Below are 22,692 nucleotides of genomic sequence, written 5' to 3'. Positions count from 1 at the left end.
TATACAATGAAAAATCATCCAGCCAAAAAAGGGATGAGTTTCTGACACCTGCTACAACAGGAATGAACCTTGAAAACATTATGCTAAGTTTGAGGTGTCTAGAATAGGCAAATTCATAGACACAGAAAGTATAATAGAGATTACCAGGGACAGAAGGGTGGGAGGGGTGAAAATGGGGAATTATTGCTTAATGGGTACATTTTCCGTTTTGGATGATGAAAGTTCTAGAAATAGATAGTGGTAATGATTGTGCAATTATTCACTTAAAATGGTTAAAATGTAATTTTGTATAGGTATGTTTTACCAGATCCAAAAAAAAAGTCATCTTGTACTTTGAAATGTAATTAGTCAAGAAAAATATCCATAACATAAAACCAAAGGAGGGGCTTTGGTCAATGATAGTTGAGATAGGGGTCTCCAAAGCAGGTATGAGCCAGGAAACGGCATTCAGGGTGTGTGGTTTCAGAGACTTAGGGCAATCCCAGCTGTACACCGGCCAGTGAGCAATGGGTGAGTGACTCCCTCTGCCTCTCAAGAGATTCTCTAGATGTGGAATGGAAAAGGGGACAACATGACCTCAGAGGGTTACTGCAGGGATACAGGAAGTGATGTAGGTGAAGCGCTCAATGCAGGGACTGGCCAAAGGTTCTGTTGGGTAAGTGTCAGCTGCCCTGCACCTCTGCCACAGCCTGAGGCTTTTCCACATGACTTGAGGTCAGTTCACGCTGCCCTCTTGGAGTATGCTATTCTCTGTGGTCTTCTGTGTTTTGAAATATTTCAGGACAGAATTTTAAAAGTAAGTAAAAATTGTTCCTCAGCTGGGTGTGGTGGTTTGAGACTGTAATCCCAGCACTTTGCAAGGCTGAGGTGGGAGAACAGCCTGAGGTCAGACCCACCTGTGCAACATAGCAACACCCTGTCTCTACAAAAAATTTAAAAATTTAATAAATTTAAATAAATTTAAATTTTATCTGGGCATGGTGGCATGCACCTACAGTCCCAGCTACTTGGGAGGCAGGAGGATTGCTTTGGTCCAGGAGTTCAAGGCTGCAGTGAGCTATGATTTTACCACTGCACTCCAGCCTGGGCAACAGAGTGAGACCTTGTTTCAAAAAAAAAAAAAAAAAAAAAATTTGCTCTTTATAACACATAAGAAGCCAAGGTGATGGAATTAAGTGCAGGAAAAATTCAACCCTTCCCAACATCCTTCAAAGACCAACTAAGCAGAGGAGAAAAAGAAGTCTAGAAGGAAATAATTTAAATATGCATAGTGGGTACCTCTGGAAGCAGGTTAAGGAGTCATTTTGATTGCCATCTTTTTGCTTAGCTATATTTTCCAATGTCTCTACAACGAACGTGCATGATCATCTAAAAATATTAAATCCAAAAGAGAAAGGAAAAGCTAGCTAGGAGTCTGACTTCTCTCAAGTTTTCCTTGTTCCTTCTTCCACTCCCTGTCCAAGCGCATCCTTCTCACTCCTGCATTCCCTCTGCCTAGAGAATAGTTCTGGCTCACATTAACACAGGTGTCCTCATGGAGGACACTCCTGTAAGTCATAACACTTGTTAATTTGTTTCCTGATCACAATAGCTCTATGAGGGGGCTACTGTCACATCCCATCTTAAAGGGGAAGGAACTGAAGCTCCAAGAATGACAGCAACTTGCTCCTAGCTGCCCTGGTCATCTGAGACAGAGCTGGTTTCAGATCCACACTGAATCCTGAACCCATACTCTCGGCCTTGATACTCTGCCCGCTCCTGTATATATGGCTATTGTTGCCACTGCATTTCTCTGTGTCACTACCTACTGACTTTCCTGTCACCGTCACGACACCGTCACGACACTGTGAAGCAAGGGCTGTAGCCTACAGATCTCCACCTGGAATATCCATCCCATACATAGCCGGTCCTCTAGTATGGCCACTGAACTCAGTTATTGCTGAACATTAGGTCCCAGACCTAATGAATTTTTAAAACCATCTGTGCACACAGCTCTATTTCAACGTCCTCAAGGCTATCGAGCAGCCCACCTCATGGTTCTCCCACACAACTCTGGCAGGTCAGCCGAACTGCTCTGCAGGGAACTTGGCTCCCCAGCGAAGCTCACGGTTCAGTACTAGTAGGTGCACTTCTGAGCTTCACAGCCAACATGAAGAAAGATGAGAAAGTTCATGAAGCCATAAAAAAGTAATATTAAGCCAGTCTGAAGAAGACTACATGCTGTAGGATTCCAACTATATGATACTCTAGAAAAGGCAAAACTATGAAGATGGTTAAAAGATCAATGGTTGCCAGGGGGTAGTGGGGAGGAAGGGAACAGGCGGAGAACGGAGGATTTTTAGGGCAGTGACACTACTCTGTGTGGTATTGCAATGGCGGATGTATGACACTGTACATTTGCCAAACCCATAGAATGCACAAACTCCAGAGGGAACCCTAATGTAAACTCTAGACTCTGAGCGATAACGCTGTGTCAACGTAGGCTCATCAGTTATAACAAATGTACCACTTAGGTGTAGAATGTTGATAAGAGGGAGGCTGGTGGATGAGGGCAAGGGCTCTGTGGCTTGGAATCTCCATACCTTCTGCCCCATTGTTCTGTGAACCTAAAACCGTTCTAAAAAAAAAACATAAGGTCTTTAAGAAAAAAGTAGTGTTATAGACACATCAAGAGAGGAAACAGGAAACAGAGACCCGGAGACTGATCTCAATTCGCACGATGTCCATCTCCCATAGGGAGACAAGACCCCAGCTCCAAAGGCAGGAAACAGAGGGAACTGGTTAAATTCTACAATAGTTGAGGAGGAGAGGTGGTAGAAAGAAACCTTTTTTAAAATTCCAATTATATTCAACTGGCTCCTGAGATGATGTCCAGGATGCCAATAACAACAACAGCAGCAGCTGGCACTTGTGGGGGGAACTACCATGAGTCAGGTGCTGGAGAAATATTTTAATCTTCTAACAATTCTATAAGGAAAGTGATTATCCCTATTTATAAAGGAAGAATCCAAAGCAGAGAGAGATTAAGTGACCTGCTCAAGGCTACACAAGCCTATAAATGGTGGAACTGAGATTTTTATTCTCGGGGTGCTGTTCTTAGCTTCCTTTTCTGCCTTTACCTTTTAGATCACTACCTTAAGCCTACCCCAGAATTCTAGGATTCCATTGCATAGCAAAGGGATTAACTGCCCAGCTGGAATAAGCGACATTCATGCTGGAGACAAAGATTTTGACTTGTTTTGGCTTCCAAAGAACAAAGTGGATCTCTAAGTCATTGCTTTGTTCCAATTATTTATCTATTTAAGAAACTAGGGCCACCACGGTACAAGGAAATGGGAACTCCTACCCCATAACTGCATCCCTGGGTAGTTCCACCAAAGTAAACAATGGATACACAAACACTGTAATAATCAAACGAAAGAACAGAATTATTTTTTTCCAACTTAGTATTATCAGAGAATTATGGAAGGATATATTCTCATAGGGTGTGCTTTTACAATTTATTCAGAAGGACATTCATCTAAAATAATATAAATATTCACCTTGTGTCTGCAGAAACAGTCATAAAGATGGAAAGAAACCAGAAATCAGTGGGTTGGAAGCGTCACATGGAGGGGACGTTAAAGAACCCATACTTTTCGATATTTTTCCACTCTGTTTATTTCCACATGCAACTGTGAATAAAGGCAATATTACATTGTAAAATCAATAACATACCGTATACTGGCATTTAGGAATTTTTTAAAATGGAGCTAAAGACTTTGTATTCAAAATTGAAGAAGCCCATCCCTTTGCAAACCGACTGTGTACCTCACACCCTCCACACCCTGCCAAGGCCAGCCTTTCCCTACTGCTCATGCAGAGCCCCTGAAGAACAACTGTGCTGTGAATATAAACTCTCTCACCCCAGTGAGAACCCTGAGCCCCTCCCACAGGTTAGCCGCTGAATTCCTCACCTATTAACGACACGATCATATTCATACCTTTTCTTGGTTTGGTTTTTTGTGATTGTTGTTCTGTTCCATTTTCCTTATGGGTAATGTCAATGCCCCATTCACCAGGGATGGACTTATCCTTTCTTTCCTTTGGAGAAAGTCATGGCTCTCTCCTGCCTTTCTGTCATACCAGGTCACCTGGGAGACTTTCTAGGGAAAGATCGTTAAAGTGAAAGGGATACACCAGGCCATTAATTGAGAATGCCCTGATACCGGCTAGGAAGGTGGCTGAAATTTTACAAGGAACCTCCTCTCTGCATATCAAACCAAAAAGATGGAAGGAAAACCAAACAGCCTTACCAGTCAGCTATACCACCCTTCAGTCCACACCATGAGACTCCAGATAATCTTTACATCCCTGAACTGCCAAGAAAGAAACCCTCAGCAATGGCGATAGGGAAAGCCAGGGCAAGTTTCTAGCATCCCAGGATGTTCTCCCTGCAGATGTGCATGATAATGCACTTCCTACCAGGTAATACTTGAGAAGTATTTAAGATGCCAGATGAAAGGCCCTGTTCCTGTGTGGGGCCCAGAGGCTATCCCTCTAAGCTCTCCGCAGTGGTGATTAAAGCCATCGCCCTCCATCTCTTCCCTACCTTCCAGTGATGTGAGGTTTAATTAATACGCACTTGGGTTTTAAGATCCCTAGATGAAAAGAGGACGAGATGTGAAAGTTATTATTATTTTGTTCAAAGTATAGGGGTACACTAACATCTGTGGACAAGTTTACCACATGCCACTTAAAACGGGCTAACAGGGTCACGTGCCAAAAACTTCAGGTTTGAAGCTCAGAGATCTGCCAGATGTGTTCAGGCCATGATATAACACGTGACTCCAGTGAGAAGGCAACGCATACGACAAACGGACCGCTTCTTCCAGAACTAAAACTCCAGACGAGCAGCCTGAGCCAAAAAGCGAAGTGGTCGATGGGAAGGCGGGTGCAAAGAGGAGCTGGACGTAGGAGACGATCTCCCCGTTCTGCAGGTGAGTAAGATGCTGGGCTGCAGAGAACCCTAAAGTATCCTAGAGCATTTTTCAGCCACTCTTGAACTCATTATAGAACTCATCTGCTTACTACCCTCACAGGACGGAAGTCTCTTTTCTCACCAACTATAAAGAAAGAGATTTGTGACTATGGAAGTTGAAAAAACTTACTAATAAAGACCAAAAATTGCCAGTGGGCTGTGGGCTGTGTGTGCAATATAAAGTCTAATCAAGGCTCAGACACAGGATTCCCGGGAGTGAACGTCCAAATGTGGACATTGCTTAGCCTCCTCCCAACACAGCCGTCGGTCAGAGCCTACGCCCTACACCAATCACGTCTCCCTAGTTCTACCCACAACCCTCAAAGGCTTCTCATCTCACCAGCAGCCCTACCAGACCCTGGCCTGCCCACCTCCTCAGTCTGCATCTCCTTGACCTTCCCACTCGCTCTCTCCTCCCAAGCCCCAGTGGTGTCTGCGCTAGTTTTCCAACATGCCAGGCCCTGCCCTCTGCCCTCTTTTCTCTCACCAGAAAGGCTGACTACCTCCACCTCTTGCCGTCTTGGCTCCAATGTCACCCATGCAGTGGGGCCTTCCTAACCTCCCTATTCAAAAGTTCAAACATGCAACACTTCCTTGCTTCACGGGCCTCCACTGTGACATCACCTTCCAGCACAGGACATGTTGTCACGACAGTCGGCCCTCCACATCCATGGGTTCCACATTCATGGGTTCTGCACCCATGGATTCAACCAACTGTGGATTGAAAGTATTTTTTAAAAGGCTAACAACTTTTTATATAGCATGTACTTTGTATTAAGTATTGTAAGTAATCTGGAGATGATTTAAAGCATATGGGAGGATGTGCATAGGTTATATGCAAACACCACATTATTTTACATAAAGGACTTAAGCATCAGTGGATTCTGGTATCCTGGTGGGGCAGGGTCCTGGAACCAATCCCCTGGGGACACCAAGGACCGACTGTACTTGCTTTCTGTCTATTCTTCCGCCTCCAGGATGTCAGCTACATGAGGGTGGGAATTCCCCCGGTCTTGCTCACGCTGTATCCCTACCGCCTGGAACTGAGCATGGCACAAAGTGAAGCGCTCAGCGCTCACCTGTGGAGCACGTGGACAGTGACTTCAAAAACTAAAAGACAACCCTCAAGGAGAAACACTAATGCAAGCTTCCTGAAAACTCCTCACAATTGCTCGGTTCCAAGCTCATGTGCCTGTGCACAGAGCTCCCTGGCAACTCCCCGTGGGAAGGGTAAGAAGATCGAGGCAGGATTTGACCAATCCTGGTCCCCAGGCCACAGGACTTTCAAATACTCTCCAAGCCCTCCTACCCTTTACCACCCCCACCACAGAAGGGGTTGGCTGGCTAACATGGAATCTACCATCAGAATCAGTTTACCAGGAAATGCAACCTTGGTGTCAACAGCACTGCCACGACACATGACCAGAGGAAGGAAACAGGAACCTGAGATTGGTGCTTTCAAGCCATGACGCCACCAGGGAAAACCCCCATTCTCATCTTCTTCCAGTTTTCCGAGTCATCGGAGCCTCTTGATAAGGTGGGATTCTCCCCTGTTGCCCACCAACTGCGGCCCAAGCAGAGGGCTGCAAAGAACTCTGAGGAATAATACAGGTCAAGAGACACTTTACTGGATACCATGAAGAGAATTCAGTGCTGCGTCTCCTCAACTTTGGTTTGAACGTTGTTGCTGTTTTTTAATAGACTTGACTTTATAGAGCAGTTTAAGGTTCACAGCGAACTTGGGTAAAAGTACAGAGAGTTCCCATGTACCCCCTGTCCGACATGCGCAACCTCCCCCAAGAACAACGTCCCCCACCAGAGAGGTCCATTTGCTACCATTGATGAACCTACACTGACCTGTCATTATCACCCAAAGTCCATAGTGTACGTTGGGGCTCACACTTGGAGTTGTATAGTCTGTGGGTTTGGACAAATGTATAATGACATGCGTCCACCACTACAGTCTCATACAGAGCAGTTTTGCCACCCTAAAAGTTCTCTGTGCTCTGCCTGTTCTCCCCTCCTTCTTTCCTAGACCCGGGCAACCATATTTAGGGCTCCTTAAAGTGTTTTCATGGCTTGATGGCTCATTTCTGTTTAGCACTAAATGATATCCCATTGTCTGGATGTAACACAGTTCATTTATTTATTCACCTACAGAAGGGCATGTTAGTTGCTTCTAAGTTTTGGCAATTATGAATAAAGCTGCTGTAAACATCCATGTGCAGGGTTGTGTGTGTGTGTGCAGGGGGTCCTTTGTATGTTTTTAACAACAGCTTAGGGGAGAAAAAGATTGACAGAAAGAAAAATGTAAAGAATGACCTTCACGAGTTAAACACAAAATAGACTTCCTACTCTCCGGGAAAGTCTCCCTTTCTAAGAACACTTTTAAGAAATTAAATTTGGCAGAGAAGTCTGGTGTTAGTTTTATACACAAATAAATCCATTCCTAACACCGTGGTTTTTTTCAAGCACTTCAGATGAATTTATAAACTCTGAAAGGTAAAATGTGACTTGAATATTTTCGTCTGTCTCAACTAAATAAAACCTGTCCGTGGGACTTCGCCGTCCACTCCAGTACCTTTAGCCTATTTTTCCCAACTGGTGCCACCAGTCCTTGCATCCCACGTGGGACCCATCGTAGCAGCCTGTATACAGCAGGTGCTGAAAAAACTGCCGAGTGATGAATGCATTTCAAACATTCAACCACGTGGTCAGCAAAGATCATGACAAATTTTAAAATAAAGACGCACGCAAGTCTCTGGACACAGGTATAGAAATGAACTAGGAAAGGAGGCATCCATTCTACCACTGACCGTTTCCAAATGCACATACTAATGATTAAACAGAAGTCACAAAATGCAGGCATTGCAAGTCAGATACGCCCATCTCCTGGAGGAGGGGAGCTCACCGCATCAGAACACACACTGCAGACTCCCCGGCCCCAACTGCTCGAGGACTACCAGCCCCAGCAACTCTCGGGAAACATGAGGAAGATGATGTTCAAAAGCCCAAACACGTTTCAGGAAATGATACGCCAGAAGAAACCATTTCTCGACAATCTCTAACATCCAAATGCATTCCTGGAAGGACGGACCCTCCCCCACCATACTGCTCAGGCCTGGGACTTCCCAACTGTGCCGTACCAACTTTGAAAACCAAACCAAAAGTCATTTGAGGAGGCCTTCCATTTCATGATACTGCTTTCCCACTCCAGTCTGACATTGTGCAGATATTCCCACATCCTGTATTTCCCACATTCTGAGTGCTCCGAGCGTTCACACCCACCCCCATTTGTGAGTCAGAAAGAGGCCTGGTGAGGAAGCCTGGTGGTTAGGCAGACAGGAGTCGCAGACGGAGGGTCCCCCTGACAGGACTTGGGTCTGATGTGAAATTATAGAAATAAAAAGCAGGCGATCCGAGTTTAAACACCAACTTGATGTGCTCTTGAGATGAGGGAAATATTGAACGTCCCGATCTGCTTCATGCTTTCTTTTACCTGCAAGGTCCCAGTGAAAACGTCATCTGTGTATAATGTATCCAATTACCGGGAAAAAGCAAGTATACACTCTGGGTTCCCTTCGTCTGGCTAGCAACAAAATGGTGTGTTTTCCCATTTTGTTTAATTTCTCTGCTGCCGAAAATTACTTCCAGATCCTATCTTTTCTTTAGTTTCCATTTTCATCCTACAAGAAACCCCTTACTCCTGGAGTAATAAGGAAAGAAAGAAAAGGAAACACAAACAGAAGATAACACACTATTTTAAATATAATACCAAAAATATAACATCCAGCCACAGCAGCTGGATCTGAAACAAATAAATAATGCAGTTATGTCAAGATAAAAGTTGAGTCTTGATGTATAATATCTATATTACAAGCTTTGCCTACGATATACAGAGAAACTTCTATACCTCACAAGTCCCCTGAGGATGTAACTCTCAGCCCCAAGCAACTGGCTAGACTAATGTCAAAGAGTTAGGACAAGAACCTGGGTCCCTTGTCTTCTTGCTAGCCCAGTGCATGCCCTCACTCTCTCTCTCATATTTCATTAAACATTGACTGGCAAATGAGGATAATCATTTTGTTTAAACACAAATGATTGACCTTGCCATAAATACTGTCACTCACCTCATAAAAAAAAAAAAAAAAAATTTGTCACCAAAAGAGAAAAATCACTCTGCCCTGAGCAGGAACAATCCTAGCAGTATCAACACTGACACTGGAACCACCCAGAGAAAATTCTCAAACCACCACCAGGGAACTGGTAATAAAACTCCCACAGTCATATTCATGCTATTTATATGATAATTAAAATCACCCTCCAATGACCTAAAAGGAAAAGCCTGTTGGTTTAGATCTTTTCATGACTAAATGGTCCATCAGGCATCAGCACAAACTAGATTCCTCTAAACACTGAGAAAGAGTGCACAGGTTGTTTGCCCCTGACTCTTAAGAAGAATTAAATACTGTAGATGCATGGATTGTTCTACCAAAACAGGAAAATCAGAGCCACAGAGGCTTGTGGTCCTTGGCCGCCCAGCTGGCTCATGGACCAGGGCAGGAGTAGCTGGCAGTGCTGGCTGCCGGGATGTCTACCGGAGCCTGCGTGCCTCGCTGAGTCACCTTTACTTTTCCCTGCCTCGGTTTCTTCGGCCATAAAACTGGAATGGCAATAGCCCATTGGATTAGTGTCAAGATTAAATGTATTCATGCCTGGTAAGCATTTAGAACTGAGGCAGGCAGAGAGTAAACTCTCAATAACCAGGAGAAATTAGGAATATTAAAGTGAATAATTTTTCCATCTTTAACCCTCACAGTTCAATGACTAATGTTCTGACTCTTCAAATTTATCAAACTTCTAGTTGATACCCCTCATTCGTACCCTTATGAACTCTCAATGCTGTATCTTTTCTTCCCTTTTACGCTGTAAGCTCCTTGAGGATGGTGATCTTCCGAGGACACCTCCAAAGACAATAACCATAGCTACCCAGTCAATAATTTGTTGAAAGAATGAAAAAAATGACCTAATGACTCCCCCCCCAAAAAAAATTAATATGCAGCATAGTCACTAGATATCACTCTTGTTAACTTGAATACATTACCTTAATTTGGCTTGTTGGGACTTCTGTAAATGCGTAGAAAAAAAAAAAAAATAGCAACAGTTACTACCCAGAAACTAGAATTGGAAAAGCTTTCAATTAACCCTTGTGGCTTTGGGCTTTTCCACTTTGGTTGAACCCCACGCTTGGTTGGCATGGAGGCCATTGCAACTACCTTCAGCGTTTCCTGCTAAAGCTGAAGCCACAAAAAAATCCATTTGATTTTCACATACTGTCAGCTCTCAGTTTTTTTTCAAGAGGGATTCTGCTGCCTCCTGCCCTCCCTGTCTGGGTGCTTTTCCTCATTATTTTACCTCCTATTTTCCTTCAAAGCCTTCAGTCCTCATTACACAGATTGATGCTGTTTGACCAGCAAAGAGTCCCACTGATAAGGGCACCTAACTGCTCTATCTCGAAGCTCCAGGGATTCCAGGAGCCTTCACCTGAGCCTCCAGCAAACCTAGGCTGGGCTTCTGGAAAGGATTTTTTTCTAGCTCTGAAAGTAATTACCTGCACCCCATCACTCCCTCCACCAGCCCCCACATGGTTCATTCACATTCCCATAAGCAAACCAGACTCTGCTGAGCATCAATTAGGAGCAGAGAGAAAGGGCTGTGTTTTGAGCAGACTGGCTCCTTCCCAAGCCAAACACACTTATGTAAATCTGACTCCATTACCGCCCAGCCTGCACAGGCACGGGGCGCCCAGCTTTTCCGGAGGTAAGCTTGTGTTTACCCACTGTCAAGGGGGTATTTCCCAGTCAGCCTCTCTTCCTCCCGTGGAGACTGGCTGCAACCACCCTACCCCCCACCCAGGCAACCAAATGTGACATCAAAGGAGCCCCGGAGTGGCCATCTGTCCCTGCCATGCCAATGTTTACGCAACATGGGCAGGAGAGGGACAGGCAAAGGGAAGGCTCCAGGGTGTCCTGCTGCAGCAGACCCAAGACACCAACCCCCCAGGCCGTATGTGCCACAGACCGAGACAGTTAAAGGAAGGCTTCGGTCTAGCCGGACAGGTTCCTGCTTCTTAAAGTGAAGGATAAAACTACTTCATGTTCCAGAGGGTGTTCAAAGAATCGGCGTGACACATTTCACCTGTGGATGAGCATCCAAAAATAAAGTAAGATCCCTAATTTTGCAGTTTTATAAATATGACCCGCCCCCGAAAAGTCACACCTAAGCATGATATTCCAGGCAATAATGACTTCAACAAATTCATGAGCATTGAAGTGCTAAGAAGAATTGGCTAACATAGAAAAGGTATAGATCAGAAATGAACCCAAGAGCCTCCAAATTTTAGAGTTAATATGTCCATTAGACATCATCACCTAAAACCTTCTGTTTATATTCAGAACCAAAGATCAAGATGCACAGGAATGGTCATGGCTTTGGAAGTCAGATAAAATACGGTTCAAATCCAGGGCCACCACCCAATGGTGTGATTTTAGTCAAGCCACTTGGGTGCCATCAACTGGACTTGTGAATATGCACATGCCAGAGGGGCTGGGAGGTTCAATCATGTACTCTGTTAGAGTGCGCTCAGCAGAATACCAGGCACACAGTAGGTGCTCAATGTATGCATCTTTCCTTCCAGCGTAGCCCTCTTTCCACTACCTTACAATGGGGGAAAATCTCCAGAGACAAAGCATGTCCAAGTTGGCAGAAGTGGAGAGAGAGACCACTGTGGACCATTCAGCCGGCCACAAGCTGAAACATCATGATGTCAACACACTAACCCCGCTTAGGGCCATCTTTGTCATCTTTCAAATGCGGGGGAGGAAGATGCTTGACATGTTTCACCTACCATTTGTATGAAATCTGTGAAACTACATCCTAAGTATTGGAGGAGAATCTACATTATTCACCACAAAAATTTGCTTAAATTCCCTCGGGGTGAAGATGGGCTAGCCCCTGTGCCCCAAGCCAAGAGATGATACATCCATGCTATGATTCAACTTGAACAGCTGCAGTGTGAAAATACACACAAGGGTTCACACAAAAAATGGGTTAACAATTTTTAGATTTGTCCCCCCTTCTTCTTCTTTTTTTTTTTTTTTAGTTTTGATCTTTAACCTCATTATTTCCCTTCACTCAACAGAACCCGGAAACAACCTTGACATTTCTTTGGACAGCTCCAACCAGGTTTTAATTAAGCCCAAAAGAATCTCTGAGCACTCGCTGTGTGGTTCAGGGCACAACTGCAGCTCTCCAGGATTTACGATCCTACTGGGGGAGAGAAGCTAGGAAGGTCAACATCTAAGCGTGAACGCCGGTTCTGAGGGGCAAGGATGACAGTGGGCTGGGATAGACCAGGAAGGCAGCAAGGAGGAGGTGGACCCGAGTTGACCTTGAAGGAGAGGTAAAGTCTGAATTGGCAGAGAGCTGGTGGAAGGCCATTCTGGAAAACCCAACAAGGACAGGTGCCCTGAGACAGGACTCGCTCGAAAGGCTGACTCTGCCGGCCACTCATTTGGCAAACATTTCCCGAGTGCTCCACGCCAGTCACTATAATCCCTGCAGAAGCAAACAGGACGAGAAATCCAGCAGTCTGCGTTGAAGGAACACACAGGGGGAAACCATTTAAGAGAACAGACTCCAGGCCAGTCTCCCAGGGCTCAAATCCCAGCTCCCCACTTTCCAACACTGTTGCTTTTGACAAGCTACATAAGCCAGAGATGAGAAGTCATGTTTGAGTTTTTTATTGGGAGGTGCTTCCAGGCAAAACCAGATGGAAAGTAGGTGGGAAAGGTTTTGGAGAGAAGGAAGCCACAGGAAGCTCTCCCAAGACAGAACAGGTGAGACCTCAGAGTTGGCCTGGAATGTGTGAACCCTCCTCAGGGTTAGCCCTTGCTAAGGATCCCTGGGGGTACAGGGACTCGAAGGGACATGGTCAAAGGGGACCCAATACCTAAGGGCAGCCCTCCAACAAAGAGAGGCAGGTGTGGAATGCACATGGGGAAAGAGCTCGCTAGAAAGGTACAAAGATCCAAAGGTTTAGGGGCAAAACATGGACAGCCTGTGCTCCAAAGGGTTAACTGCTGTTGTTTTTACTGTCACTTATAGTATTAGTTTTACCCCTAGAAAAAGGCACGTAACCCAATTATGATAACACAATGTGATGTCAATCCTGAGCCTCCGTGTACAGTCACAGGAAGGAGTGGCCGAGCCGTGGGTCTGGATCCAGGCAGAGCTCGGCAGCAGGTAAGACTGGAGGAACAGGTCGCAGCAGGATCCGCAACGCAGGACCCGGAATGCTGGGTGGGAAACTTTGAAAGCTACCGGAATCACGCCTCGGGAAGCAACTGCGATTCTGCCTCTCCATCGACTCTAAGTCTCCCATTTTGTTCAAATTCTGGACCAACCAACATATTAGCAAAAGCTGGTAAATGTTAAGTAATGCATCATGATGTCACCTGCTAATAAGGTTTGGGTGGGTTTGGCCACAGAAGAAGGCAAAGTTGAAAGGAACAGCAGCAACTTCATACAGCTAGAAAGCCCCTTGTGGTCTGAATCATTCTCCCCCTGGGAAGTAAGCAGGGACTGCACAGACAGATGTCACTGTTCCCACTTGGCAGAAGGGAAACTGAAGTACGCACGGCCCTTTCTGCTGGAACTCCCTAGAAGAGCTTTGTACCACATACAGGAAGTAGAAAAGGTCCCTTCGCAGGGACTGTGAATGGTGCACGGTGACCACTTGATCCTTTCCATGAAAGCCCCACGCCTACCATGCAATAAGATGCCCAGTTTCACCAAAGCAGTGAGGCCCACGTGAAATATTCCACTTTAACCAAACCCACTTCATGGACTAGATAAAGGCTCACCCTCTCGCATTAAAGGTGACAGTATCCCACATCCAACAGCCCCCAAACAAGCACATTCTGATGCCCAGTTTCCAAAGCAATTCCTCCTTCCCCTTTCCTGGTATCACAGGGGCAAGCAAAAGAGAAGTCAGGAAGACGGAGGTAGGAAGATTACCCTCTGAAGTCTCTAAAACAATATAACCATGGGAACGACTCAACCAGAAGGGGAAACATTCCCTGAACACCAATTCAAAGCCTCAGATTGCAAGCGCGGAGAATCAGCAAACCTCTTCCCACCAAAACAACAGTCACAGATGACAAACTTCTTATTGTCCCAAAACAGGTGGATCTGGACAGGATCATAAGAAGACAATAGATCAAAAGCTTCAATCATCATTTCTCAGCCTTCTGCAGATGCCCCACTCACCCCATCTGAAACAGAAGAGGCTTCGTCAGGATCTCCAAATGTGCCATCTACAGGGGCTGCTCACATCCTGGGTGAGAGACTAGGATTCAGAGCGTCAGACCCCATGGTACCAAGCCTCCTCTTCCTCCTCCTCCTCCTGGGTTTCCGGTTTAGAAAAAGGTGGGCCTCAGTTCACGGTGGTACTACCTATAAGAGTAGACATAAGAAAATAATGGGTTTTGTATTCATTTCTACATACCTCTAAAGACTGCAATATCACTCTCAGAAACATGAATGCAGTAACACAAGTACCTCACATATTGCAGACACTCGATACATTAGTATTTGGCATTGGTACTTTCATAAGCAATTCATATTTTAATAATCAATAAAGCCATTTACCAGGCCCTTATTCACCTATGGCTTTGTAGAAAGCACGCTGGCATGGTGAGTTTTGCCCACCAAAATTTCCAGTTATGGAAACACTAGAGCATGTGATTTCAAGGTACTGGATGAGGCTCTACCATTCTGTATAGGATCTCACAAATCCACACCAAACCATTAAACAAACAAAACTTTCCAAAAGTGATGATCTCTTTCCCAAAAGTTTTACCAATGAAAGCCTTGCTGATACTTGTTTTCATGCAACAGCATCAAAATAAACCGGAGAAACGGGTGTTGCAAAATGACTTATGAAAACTATGCCTCCTTGTTCTCCATTCTCATAAAAGCATCAGCTAGAACAAAACAGCACCGCTGGGGCACAGTGGACAGGCCAGACCAGGTGCAGCTAGTCAATCTGTCTTCTTTGAAAATAATTCCACACTTGAAGCCAATCCGCTACATGAAATGAAACCCAGACTCACTCCTTGGGCAAAGCAGTGAATGATGTTAGCGTAGCACAGTAAAGCAAACGATGCCCTTTACCAGCTCACAGTCCCTTCCCATCCCCAGCCCAGCCCCTTGCAATACTAGACGCATAAATAAATTCTAGCTAATTATACCATATCTTCCCCAGGACTTTTTCAATTGAGAAACCCCAGGAAGAACAAATGGCTTAGGGTTGGGCAACTTCAATGATGCCATATTCCTTTGTGGAAGGATATTAACCAGTCAACCTCCTCCATCCTACACTTTTATTTTCCCTTCAGGGTTGCAATGTCAATCATAGTACTAAACAATCGATACATTCCCCAAAGTACTTAGAAACTCCAAGGTCTGGAAAAACATTCTCAGAAAAATGCAATGGCAATACAAAACTGCTATGAATAATCAGCACCATCTAACTCTAAATTAAATTCTTTTTTTTTTTTTAATGTTTTTTCTAAAGACAGGGGTTTCATTATGTTACTCAGGCTGGACTCAAACTCCTGAGCTCAAGGGATACTCCTGCCTGAGCCTCCCAAGTAGCTGGGACTACAGGCTCATGCCATAGTGCCTGGATTCTCAGTTAAATTCTTGAGTAACTAAATTTAACAAACTTTGCCTTCATAGAAGCAACCCACTAACTTACATCCCAGTCGCTGCCAAGTTTTGAGGTTTGTACTCATTTCATTTCCAGCCGAAAGGTAGCCAAAAAAAAAGAAAGACAGAAAAGAAGTAACAGAGCAGTGAGATCCTCAAGGAGATGAGATGAACTGAAAAAAAAAAAAATCCTAGGAAGGTAAGATAAAAATTGGAGGGGAGAGATACACAGCCGGTTTACCACCAATCAACTACAATAATAAGATACAATAAAAAGTGACCCTGGTAACCCCACTTGCCCATAATGAAGAGAAAACAAATGAGGGAAGTAGTTTTTGTCTTATTCTATTGCAGTAACTTCTCCTTTTTGGAAGGAAGGCACTGAGGTGAGGTTGGAGGCCAAAAATAATATCTACTACAATCAGTAGTAAGTAACTATTAAGTGCCTACTTTGTGCCAAACCAGCCATAGAAACCTTACTTACATGGCTACTCATAGTGAAATCTCATTTTTCATTGAATTCATACTAAAATCTCACAACAGCCCCCATTAGCAGTTTTCTCACGCTTGCGGAAACAGAAGTTCAGAGAAGTTAGGCAACTTTCCTGAGGCCACACAGCTAAAAGTGGCAGAGCAGGAATTTAAAGCCAGGTCTTTCCTACTCCAGGATTCTTGATCTTATACTATCACATACTCAGAACTTGTTCTGAGAAAACTTTAAAATGCTCAGACTCATGCATTAAATATGAACCAAGATGAAGCATTCTTTCCCAGTCATTACAGCAAATTTGTTCTGCTCTGGTACAAAGTAAATCTGTATTGTCAAGTGGGTTGAGAGTACCTACAATTCACATTAAATTATCAGTAAGTTTCATGCAAATTCTAGTTAGATGTTTCCAAACCAATTTCACAGGGTGTGCCTCAGTGAATACACAAAACCCACCTAGGAACAATCTGGTCCAACATGTGTGGTGCTCACAAACAGAAGGTATGTTTTAATAAAACTGAAAAAACAACGTCAGAGACACAAAGATAATTACATAATGTCTCCCTCCTTACAGCTAAGGGACTCAGTTGCTTACTTTCAAAGGCCATTTTAAAACCTATTTTGACAGTCTCTCAGGGCAGAATTTTAAAAATGCATATAAACTCAAGAAAGGAGGTGGCCTTTGTGCTTCAGTTAAAAATACAAACAGAAACCAATGTTGATTCTTCTAAAAGACCAATAAATTGATGATACATTATAGCAAGACTGACCAAGAAAAGGTACAAATAATTAATGAATGAAAAAGGAAACATTTCTACAGATGCTACAATCTTTAAAAAATACGAGGATATCACATACAAACTTATACCAGTAAATTTAAAATTGTACATAAAACAGGGAAATTCCTGTAAAAATGAGTTACTAAAACAAAATAATTTTAATGATCCAGAATATGTTAAACAAATTGAATCTACAATTTTAACAAAATACAGGCAGCCAGGTGCAGTGGTACACACCTGTACTCCCAGCAACTTAGGAGGCTGAGGCAGGAGGATTGCTTGAGCCCAGGAATTCAAATCTAGCCTGGGCAACATAGCGAGACCGTGTCTTTAAAATAAATAAATAAATAAATCTTAAAAGTACAAACAGAGCCAAACCAGGTTATTAACTGGGAGAGGTGCAGAAATCATATGAAAAAATAATGATACAGAAATTGTCACTTTCTCTCACACCTACACAGTCATATAGCAGCATTAACCCTAATTTTGATGTCTGCATGATGTCTTCTAACAATCCCATGTGACAATATCTTAAAACCTTTACTCTATGAATAATGGATTCCCCTTTTTCCAGCTAAGGATTATTGTTCCATAAAACCCCATCTATTAGTCAGTTTCACCAGCTCCATCACGGGATCCAATTCATTTGCTTTTCCTGTTGAGTGAGTTGCTAAAGGTTCCTTGAGGGTGGGGGGAGTAGATCACAGACCTCACGTCAGCATCAAGTTCACATCCACCTGCTGGGTCCTTTCTTGAGCCCAGAATGAGCTAGAACTCAGGGCTCTAGCAGGTGACAGCCCTGGATCATACAACTTGTTGTTCTTCCCTGGGACATGTCTGGTTTGGTTTAAAAGCAATTTTCTTTATATCAGTATATTTAACGTCAGGGAAGCCAGAGGGTTAGAGCAAGCTAAGTAAACTGTGGCCTCAGGAACCTGTCCCCTACCCCCAAAGTTCAAGTGGAAGTAAGCTGGGAAAGCCAGGCTATTCCAAGTATTAGAAAAATGATAAAAGCAGCTACTAACATCCTCCTAACGGTACCCACCCCAGAACCAGGAGAAACACTTGTAAAAGGAATATTTGGTTTCCTGTAAAAATAATAAGAGCCACCTATTTCTTCACTTTCCTTTCTTGCCCCAAAGTAAAGCAATTCTATAAAAATTCATATGGGCCAGGTACGGAGGCTCACGCCTGTAACCCTAGCACTTTCAGAGGCCAAGGCAGGAGGATTACTTGAGGCCAGGAGTTCAAGACCAGCCTGAGCAACATAGCCAGACACCACTTCTAAAAAAAAAAAATAACAAAAAATTAGCCAGGCGTGGTGGTGGCACGCCTGTGGTCCCAGCTACTCTGGAGGCTGAGGCAGGAGGATCTCTTGAGCCCAAGAGTTTGAGATTGCAGTGAGCTATGATGACATCACTGCACTCTAGCCCTGGCAACAGAGCAAGACCCTGTCTAAAAAACAGAAAAGAAAAAATTCATATGAAGGATTCACTTAAAAAAAAAAAAAGCTCCAAGGGCTGCTGCATTACTAAGCCATTGGTTGATCAGACATGAAGTAAGTGAAACAGGTAAGAGTTAACCCAAAAGCTTCCATCTGACCCCTATGCAGTGAACAGAAACCACACATGCCAAGTGAAAGCCCAATGACTGGCTCCAGGCTCCAAATAAAATCTAAAGAACGTATGTGAGAAACTCTATTTGGGCCAAGTTTATCCTTTGCAGGGACATATCAAGAGTCACTTGCAGGGAGCCCAACCCCCGTGCCACCCAAACTTCCTCTCCACACCCCACCCGAAATTGACTTAGGCAATCAATCCAAAAGAGAAATCAGCTGTCACAGAAAAACTGGCATTTTCAAAAAAGAAAAAGAAAAAAAAGTTCCTGATAAACAACACCTCCACAGCCAGGAACCTTGAGCCGAATTAATTTAATCAGACGCGAAATAAATGAGAGCCCCGAGCCTTCCGATGCCTGGCTCCAAACTCCCATCCAGGTGCCTGACAGTTTCTGAATATTGCTTGGGAACTTTTCCTCACTTGAATCCCAAGGCCTTCATGGGGTTCATTTCCAACGACATTGACCTGTCATTACCCAACGCGCAGCGGGACGGGACGGCCCCGGGCAGGACGCACCTTCGGTGAGTGACATGGTCCCGCATCTCCTTCCCGACCCCGTATCCCGTACGACGATCCTCGGTTACAGAGGGCAAGAGGGGACGGAGCAGCGCTTTCGAAGTCCGAGCCCCTTTACCCTGGAGCCAGAACCATCATCGCGGTGTCCCCGGCAGCTCCGCCGGCGACGCGCTCGGGGCGCAGCGTGGACGCGGCTCGCTAATTCCGGGCGGGGGCTCCGGGGCGCGCGGCTTCTTCCCCGCCCCGGCTGCGCAGCCCGGGGCTCTCACCTATCCCGGGCCAGATCCACACCGGCTGCTTCCCCTGCCCACCCGACACAAAAGATTCGCCGGTGGAACGAATCGGTTTGAAAATCAAAGCTCACCCCTGCTCGGCGAGGCGCGCACGTTTTCCCCCGTCTGGCTTCGCATCTCTCAAACTTCCAGTAACAGAAATGAGGAAGCAGCAGCCTTCCCCGGCTGCTGGCAGAGGGAGTGGGTGTAACTCGCGAAGTTTCGTGCTATGAGGAATCTGGTCATTTGGGTGTGTTGGAGAGGGTTGGTCGCTCCTCCCTTCCCCCCTCCCACCAGCCTCTCTCCTCTCCGCCTCCTTCTCCAATTTAATTCTCCCCTCTGGCATTCGCTGCGCCGAGAGCTCAGGCCTGCTGTCACTCACAGTCCCAGCACCCGGCCCACCGCATCCTTAGGGGAAATTTATTCCCAACAGGTCTCAACCATTTTACGGATGAACCTGGTCGCTCTGCACAAAGCCTAAGTGCCTGTCAAATTTTTTTCGACAGCACACGGCAAGAAAGCAGTGCCTCGTGGAGGCTTTAAGAGACCAGAAATGTTACATAACCGCCCCCCAACAGCCCGTTGCAGGCAGGAATGTGAGTAGTTCGTCGAGTGGAGACCTAACCCCTAACCATCTATTTAAGAGGAGTGGCGGGCAGAAAAAACAAAAACCAAACTTTCAACGGGCTATCTTTTCCTTTTCTTTTCCAGTCCCTATTCTTCCAGTTGCAAGGCTATCTTTTCTCTAATACATATTACAAAGTATTTCAAATACACAAACATATATTTGAAAAGAATACAATGAATAACCAAGTGCCCGCCATGCAGCATAAAAAGTTAAAATTACCAACATAGTTGAAGCTATCTGCGAACTCCTTCCTCGACAAAACACATCCCTCTTTTCCTCCCCTTAGAAAGAAAATGGCCATACATTTGATTTTCCATGAGCAATTTTTATATCGCCGTTTCTAAAAATTATAAAGGAAACACGCTAACTAAAAAATTCACCAGAAAGCAATCCGATGAGCATGCCTTCGCTGGGCTTGACCTTGGTTTCCAAATAGAAGTTTCATTAAACAAAACTTTAAATGACCGCAGGTTAAATGAAGCCTCAGGTGGCTGGTTACAGAGAATGAACGAAATCACAATGGAAGAAAACAGCAAATCTGGAGTGACAAGTTAGCGGCTGTATCTGGAATGGTTGAAGCATTCATGGATGAAATTGATAGATTAATAGAGCATTATCATTTTATAAGGTTAACAGCTATGCCAAAAGCCAAGGATGCTGACCCACACTGCAAGGAGCTTTCCTCAAAGACACAAGCAACAAAAATAGAAAGACAACATTCATTAAAGAAGTCATAATGACTCAAATGCCATCTAGGGTTATAGTCTGGGAGCAGTAGTCCAAAAACAGGAACTTTTAGGATAATAATGATAAGAATCGATGTGGTGGAAACTACGATACATTCAAACTTGACTCAAGTGTGTGGACGAGAGCGCGCACGTGTGTGTGTGTGTCTGTGTGTGTGTGCTCGCAGGCGTGGGCACATGCACGTGTATATGAAGAAAGAGATGCTTGGTTCATCTTGGTAACTCGTACAGAGGCTGGCATAAACAGAAATTTAACAACTACTGATAAATGAAGGAAGCAAATAAACAAGAGAGTGCCCATGAACACTTCTGAAGGAACAGAATGAAGAGAGATAGAAATGTTCAGTGGTGGTCCTTAACTGGAGTTGATTTTGCCCCGGGAACACTTGGCAATATCTCAAAGTATTTTTGGTTGTCACAACTGGGGGATGCTACTGGTGTCTAGTGGCACCTAGAGTCCAGGGATGCTGCTAAACATCCAAAAATGCACAGGACAGCCCCCACGACAAAGAATTATCCAGCCCCAAATGCCAATAGTGCTGCTAGTGAGAAACACTGAGATAGAGGTTTCGCTATCAACTGTCATTTAATTCATTTATTCCACATAGCAAAATCAACCATCTAAAGAGCCTCTCCAGAGACTTATAAAAATACAGGATGACACTTCTTGTCTCCCACTGTGCAGCCCTTGATGGCTGAGAACCATCTGTGTGGGCTCAGCAGAACGTGGACGCTGAGGTCAAGGGCAGGAAAGCAGTCCACAGTTTGGGGCACAGCCTCGGCATCCCTGCACTCACTAACGACTTCTGCTGAATTTGGATGAAAATAATCACGAAAGGGGTGCGAGGAAGATGACGTGTAAATCCAGGGGATGGGCTTTAGAATCGGAGATGGTGCACTTGGGGGAAGGAGACCAGGTGTGCAGTAGGAAATGGGACAGATTCAGAGACAGAGCGGCGTGTGGGGGCCATCGGTCACTTCTCCATTGACAGTCAGGAGTCTATGCTGGAAAGACTCCTTGGAACAGGAAGGACACTTCATCCCATCACAGCTTATCAAAAAGCACGTTACAAATCCCTTAGCAGAAGAGGAAGGTAAGCAGCATGCGGCTGGGCCAGCCAGGGCGGCCTTACACAGGGCAAACGTCTTGCTTGAACTTTTTCTGGCCTCATGATTACCTACAAAGGGTTTCTTTTAACTCTGGGAGGTCATGTACTTTTTTCCCCTTCTTTCTGATATTATTTAATTTCTGCTTGGAAGGGGAGAAGTTTTCTTGTTGTGGCTTAGTGTTTCTCAAAAGGGGGGCAGGAGACAAGAGGTTTATTCATCTTGAATCCCCTTGAAGCCAAATATACGGTAGGTGCTCGACACATGCACCCTGGATTAAACCGAACAGTCCCACCTCCCTCCAACTCTTAGGCCTAAAAGTAAAGTGTTCCCTCTAGATGCTTCTGGAGAATTCCCCAGGGCGCCTTGAGTTCAAGAGCCTGAGCAGGTAACACATAAAACCGGCTGGCTCCATACAGTGGAGATCTGGACGGAAGGGTTGACCCCACCCAGGTAAAGGCCCAAGAACATCAGAACCAGAAAGGCCCCAGGCAGCGGCCTCAGGCCTCGAAGGGGAACAGCAATTCTGCACTAAGGCATCGACTCCTATAGCACAAGGGCTGTGTCCTCCCGTCCTAGAAGAATGCCAAGCTGTGGGCTCCCTCTACACACCAGGAGGCAAATGGGCATTAACGAAGACACCCTATCCCTCGTAAGGTTCCAGCTTAATTGGAGTTTTAAAAGCCACTAGTTTTGCTTTTAAAAAGTTATGGGAATATTGGGGGGGGACAGACATGAACACAGG

The 22,692-nt window shown here is 44.9% G+C and overlaps 1 protein-coding gene across 9 annotated transcripts in view; it reads right to left on the bottom strand.

Moving 5' to 3' along the window:
• The window catches only part of TIAM1 (TIAM Rac1 associated GEF 1), a 353,935-nt gene that overhangs the window by 166,625 nt on the left and 164,618 nt on the right, over window positions 1–22,692 (bottom strand). For 6 of the 9 annotated variants that reach the window (XM_069472356.1, XM_069472358.1, XM_069472361.1 and 3 more), the window contains one exon: window positions 14,351–14,536. The gene's annotated coding sequence lies outside the window, so the exon portion shown is untranslated. Of the gene's footprint in view, window positions 1–14,350; window positions 14,537–19,558; window positions 19,680–22,692 lie in introns of those variants that run through there. The other 3 variants (XM_069472363.1, XM_069472364.1, XM_069472365.1) reach the window with 1 other exon arrangement.

The sequence above is a fragment of the Eulemur rufifrons genome, chromosome 7 (assembly GCF_041146395.1).
Source record: "Eulemur rufifrons isolate Redbay chromosome 7, OSU_ERuf_1, whole genome shotgun sequence".
In the NCBI taxonomy this organism is placed as follows: Eukaryota; Metazoa; Chordata; class Mammalia; order Primates; family Lemuridae; genus Eulemur; species Eulemur rufifrons.
This window is presented reverse-complemented; position numbering and strand designations above follow the sequence as displayed.